The sequence below is a fragment of the Pipistrellus kuhlii genome, unplaced genomic scaffold, assembly GCF_014108245.1.
Source record: "Pipistrellus kuhlii isolate mPipKuh1 unplaced genomic scaffold, mPipKuh1.p scaffold_m20_p_52, whole genome shotgun sequence".
In the NCBI taxonomy this organism is placed as follows: domain Eukaryota; kingdom Metazoa; phylum Chordata; class Mammalia; order Chiroptera; family Vespertilionidae; genus Pipistrellus; species Pipistrellus kuhlii.
The window spans coordinates 1,766,818-1,772,817 of NW_023425554.1; positions in this window are offsets into that span (position 1 = coordinate 1,766,818).

The window sequence follows — 6,000 nt, forward strand, 5'->3', positions numbered from 1 at the left end:
AAATCCAAAATCTTATTCCAAAGCTCATGCTGTTCCCTTTGCCCTTCACTTCTCTGAGTCTCTTTAGGGAAGCCAGAGACACACATGAGGGCAGAGGTTACCAGAGGCTCAGCCGCTGAGCAGGTGCTCAGCAAAGGTGAGAGGCCACCACCCAACAGTTACCCCAGATGTGGGTGGTGAGAGCTGTGTTTACCTTGGACTTTCTGGTTGGTACCTGCCTCGAGGCTTCTGGAAAAAAAAAAAAAAAATCCCAGCTCAATTAGTGGAGGAAATTAACACCTAATTGAGCCCATAGATGCCAACTGGGAGATCAGAGTAAAAGGCACAAAGGCAGGATGCTGGCAGGCCTGAGCGTGAGTTTTGGTTTTGCTCTGAACTTGCCCAGTGACCCTGGGTGAACCCCTCCTTGTCAAATGAAAAATGCTGGATGAGGTCAAGGTAGGTACAGGACGGCCTGAGGGCCAAATCCCGCCCACCACTGGTGTTTGTAAATAACGTTTTGTTGGCACACAGCCATACCCATGTGTTTACATATTGTCTGTGGCTTCTTTCAGCCTATAATAATAGAATCGAGTCATCAAAACAGAGACTGTCTGACCTGCACAGCTGAAAATGTTAATGGTGGCTTTTTGTAGAAAAAGTTTGCCAATCCCTGGACTGGATGATTTTTTTTTTAATTTATTGATTTCAGAGAAGAAGGGAGAGGGAGAGAGAGACAGAAACATCAGTGATGAGAGAGAATTACTGATCAGCTACCTCCTGCATGACCCACAATGGGGATCGAGCCCGAAACCCCGGCATGTAACCTGAACGTAATTGAACTGTAACCTGGTTCATATGTCAACACTCAACCACTGAGCCTCGCCGGGCTGCACTGGGTGATTTTTAAGATTCTTTTTTTGGCAGCGGTGGAAATGGCACCAGGTTTTAGACCAGTGGGGTCAGACTGGACCTGGGTTCAGCAACCTCGGTACTTGAGATCTGGCTAGGAAAGAATCCTACATAATAAAAGCCTAATATGCAAAATGACCAAACGGCAGAATGACCAGTGGAACAACTGGTTGCTATGACATGCACTGACCACCAGGGGGCATATGTTCAACACAGGAATTGCCCCCAGCCCGCAGGCCCCAGGCCAGCCAAGGTGGGTGCCAGTGGGGGCCCCCCTGATTGCCCCACTGGTCTCCCTGCAGATCAGCCCTGATTGCTGGCCAGGCCTAGGGATCCCATCCATGCACAAATTTCGTGCACTGGGCCTCTAGTTCAAACTGTAAGAGAACATTTCTTTAGAAAATCACAGAGGTAGAAGAAGTAATTTGTAGAAGAAACGGGCTGAGGAAACAAGTTATAGAGGCAAAGGAAGAGCCCTTGGAGCTTAGAAGTGAGGAAAGTAAAGTGACGCGCCTGGTGGGCGGGGGAAGGGAAAGGTCTGGTGTGCTCCCAGGAGGAAGCAGGTACTGGGTTCTCAGTCCTAAGGGTTTTTAGGGTAACGATTTCAAAATATATGTACTTTTTTATTATTATTATTACTTTCAGAGAGGAAGGGAAAGGGAGCGACAGAAACATCAATGATGAGAATCATTGATTGGCTGCCTCCTGCACGCCCCCACTGGAGATGGAGCCTGCAACCTGGGCATGTGCTCTTGACTGAAATGGAACCCAGGACCCTTCAGTCCGCAGGCTGACGCTCTATTCATTGAGCCACACCAGCTAGGAAAAGGGTGGAGATTTTAGGAGAGGTTCCAGGGGGAAATCTCAGTAGAATATTCAGCTGTTTTCAAGGTGTGTCCTTTCAAGGCCCGGGCCTCCACTGATGGGTTGGTCGGCGCCAGGGCAGGGGTCATCATTCAATGCAGCTGGTCCTGAGGTCAGCGGTGGTGTCACTTGTCTGGGTTTCTTGCTCTTCTGGGCCTGGAGCTGAAATACAACTTGAGTCCTAGATGGTATTTCTAGGGAGGAAAGGTCAGGGGTCCAAAGCGCATGAGCAGCCATATGTGAGGGGAGGGGAGGTGGCCTGAGGACGAGGCCCCACCCTACGGTTGCCGTTTGCTAGGCGCCCGGGGCTTTCCACACTGGTGGCCTCTGCACCTGGCCCCGAGTCCTTGCTCTGATTGTGCCTATCTCACTGCCTACCCCACTTTCAACCCTAAACATAGGATGATTCACAGAAGCAATGAACAGGGCAAATAACTAGGCAAAGCCAAGAGCGCTGTATCTGACTCAGTGCCACATTACAAACGTGCGTCTCGCCATCCCTCAAGTCCATGTCTCCTCTCTACAAACAGACCTTCACCAGTCAGGTGTCTTAGTCCCTTCAGGCCGCTGTAACCAATCACCATAGAGGGCCCCACTCATGATCTAACATTATCATGTTGGGAGTTAAGATTTTTTAAAAATATATATATTCTTTTTTTTTTAAATATATTTTATTGATTTTGTACAGAGAGGAAGGAGAGGAATAGAGAGTTAGAAACATCGATGAGAGAGAGTCATCGATCAGCTGCCTCTTGCACACCCCCTACCGGGGATATGTCCGCAACCAAGGTACATGCCCTTGACTGGAATCGAACCCGGGACCTTTCAGTCCCCAAGCCGACGCTCTACCCATTGAGCCAAACCAGTCCCGGCAGTATATTCTTATTAAATTCAGAGAGGAAGGGACAGAGAGAGAGAGAGAGAGAGAGAGAGAGAGAGAGAGAGAGAAACATCTGTGATGAGAGAGAATCATGGATCGGCTGCCTCCTGCACCTCCCCTACTGGAGATTGAGCCCACAACCCAGGCATGTGCCCTTAACTGGGAATCCAACCTGGGACCCTTCAGTCCGCAGGTCGACGCTCTATCTACTGAGCCAAACCAGCTAGGGCGGGAGTTAGGATTTTAACGTATGAATGTGAGGGGACACAAACATTGAGCCTATGTGATCAGAGCAGACATAATTCATTCAACAAACACTTGCCGAGGCTTACTGTGTCTGCCCAGGGCTGTGCCCTCGGGAGCCAGAGAGGCAAAGGCCTGTGCTTTGCTGAAGGAGAGCCTGAGTGAGGGAAGGGGGGTGGGGGGAGAGAAAGGGGTCTCAGAGGGGGTGTGGAGTTAAGGAGAGCTTCTTGGGGGAGAGAGATTTGTCTAGGGCCTTCCAATGCACAGGGAGGATTGGGAGATGTCTTGGAGAATATTCCAGATGAAGAGCGCAGTGTGGACACAAGCTGGGAGGGGTGACTATTTGGAAAACAGGAGGCAGAGATCATCAGGACCCATCTAGAGGCTGCCTTCCACACCCCTGAAGACTGTACGGCTCTGGTGGCACCTAACCACCCCAGCCTCAGTTTCCCCATCTGTGCTCCAATCTGAGCCGCAATCACTGCTTCTCATCATAACTGAGGACTGCCTAAAACGTAGCTGGGGAGGGTCCCTTCTTACCCATCAGTCTGACCATCTCCAGCGTTGGCTTCAAAGCTCTGCAGAATGTTTCAGCATCTTCTAATGAAAAAACAGACTAACGTTAAAAACAACGATGACCGTTGACGAGGAGAATGAACAAATGGCTCTATAGTCATATGATAGGATACCATCTATTCTAATAAAAGGGTAATATGCTAATTAGACTGGACATCTTCTAGATGACCATCCGGACATCCTTCCTCACAAAGCCAGGCCTGGGCGAAACTGCCTGCCCCGTGGTCCTGGTCGCCAGTGCCTTTGGCTGTAGCCCGCGAGACAGAATAGCCATCTACCCACGGTCCCCTGTAACTGCGGCCGGCCTGGATGAAGCCGGCCCAGGTCTGGGTGCCTGCGGCAAGCCAGTGGGAGGGAAGCCTGGGTCCCGGGTGCAGGGCCAAGGCGGTTAGGGGCGATCAGGTCAGCAGGGGAGCAGTTAGAGGCGATCAGGCATGCAGGCAGGCAGACAGGTGAGCAGTTAGGAGCCAGTGGACCTGGATTGTGAGAGGCAGTCAGACATCCCCTGGGGGTCCCTGATTGGAGAGGGTACAGGCTGGGCTGAGGGGACTCCCACCCACTGCATGATTTTCGTGCACCAGGCCCCTAGTACAGCATTGAAAATGAGCAAACTATAGATAGCATGGACAACCTTGAGTACAAAAAGCAAGTTATGTCAGAACATCTACAGTATGGTTCCCCTTTATATAGAAGCCAAAAACACACAAATCTAAGGATATAGCTTTGGAATACATATTTATGCAGTAAAAGCATCACACAAATTAAAAGAATGATGAACCCAATTTTCTCTTTTTTTAAAATATGTTTTTATTGACATTTTAGAAAAAGAGGAAGGGAGAGAGAGAGAGAAACATTAATAAAAGAAAAATTTGTGCAATTAAAATGTCAGTGTTCAGGAATAATGTTATTGGCACATATTCACTCTCATTCCTTTATGCCTTTTCTATGGTGGCTTTTGAGCTACAGTGAGAGAGTTGAATAATTGAGCCAGACACTGATTTGAAAAACTGAAAATATTTGCTTTCTGGTCCTTTATGGAAAAAGAAGGCCATGTGGTGTTGGAGGCAAAGACTGGAGTGATGTATTAATATTTCCATGCCAAGGATTGACAGCTATCACCAGAGGAAGTGTAGCCTTTTTTCAGACTTCCGCCTTCCAGAACCATGACAGAACACATCTGTGTTGTTTTAAGCCCCTCCGTTGGTGGTACTTTGTTATGGCATTCCCATGAAACTAATGCATCACCCAAATATCCTGAATGGACAGAGACTGCTACATGAAATAAAGAGAACTTTTAAAAATATGCACATTTTTACTGATTTCAGAGAGAGGAAGGGGGAGGGGGACAGAGATAGAAACATCAATGATGAGAGGGAATCATTGACTAGCTGCCTCCTGCACGCCCCCTACTGGGGATTGAGCTCCCAACTTTGGCATGTGCCCTGACCAGGAATCAAACTGTGACTTTCTGGCTCATGGGTCAGTGCTCAACTACTGAGCTACACTGGTGGGGCTGGAGAGAATTTTTAATACACGGGACAATCTGGATGAATCTGAAAAGCATTATTCTGAGTGAAAGAAGCCTGCCTCAAAAGGTTGCATGCCATAGGATTCCATACATGTGACTTTCTCCAATACACAGATCTTTCATGACAGAGAACATACCAGTGGTTGCCAGGGGGCAGAGAGGGGTGTGAGTACAAAGCAGGCAGCGTGACTGAGTCTTTTGAGAGGATAGAGCTAAATGTGGTGGTGGTTATATGAATCTGTGGATGCCCAAAAACTCAGCTAAAACTCACACTCAAGTCAGTTTTACTGTATGTAAATTATAAAATAACATGATAAAATGAATGAGGGGGAAAAGACATACAAATCATGCTGTCGGTTGTTCTTTAGATGGCTGAATCACAAAGTATTTGTCTGATTTGGAGCATCTTAGCCTGGACTTCGTTGGCCTCGTTCGAATCCAAGGACAGGAATTAGAGGCAAAATTGTGTGCATGTGCCATTTTCTTTTGCTTGCTTTCTTTCTTTCTTTCTTTCTTTCTTTTAATATATTTTTATTGATTTTTTACAGAGAGGAAGAGAGAGGGATAGAGAGCTAGAAACACCAATGAGAGAGAAACATCGACCAGCTGCCTCCTGCACGCCCCCTACCGGGGATGTGCCCGCAACCCAGGTACATGCCCTTGACCGGAATCGAACCTGGGACCAAACCAGTTTCGGCTGCACGTGTCATTTTCTAGGAAAGGGTTCAAAGCTTTTATTGTGAAAGTTGAAGTGTGGTCTATGACCCCAAAACCTTAGGAACCACAGGGCAAAAACGAGGCCAACTGTTGATTTCCAAAAGACCGTCCTTCTTGACCCTGCCAGGGTAGGTTCAGTGCGAGGCACTGGGCTTGTGCCCTGACTGGAATCGTACTGTGACCTCCTGGTTCATGGGTTGGTGCTCAACTACTGAGCCACACTGGCTGGGCATGTGTTTAACTTTTTAAGGACCTGACAGACTGTTTTCCACAGAGACTGTCACATTTTACATTCCTAGCA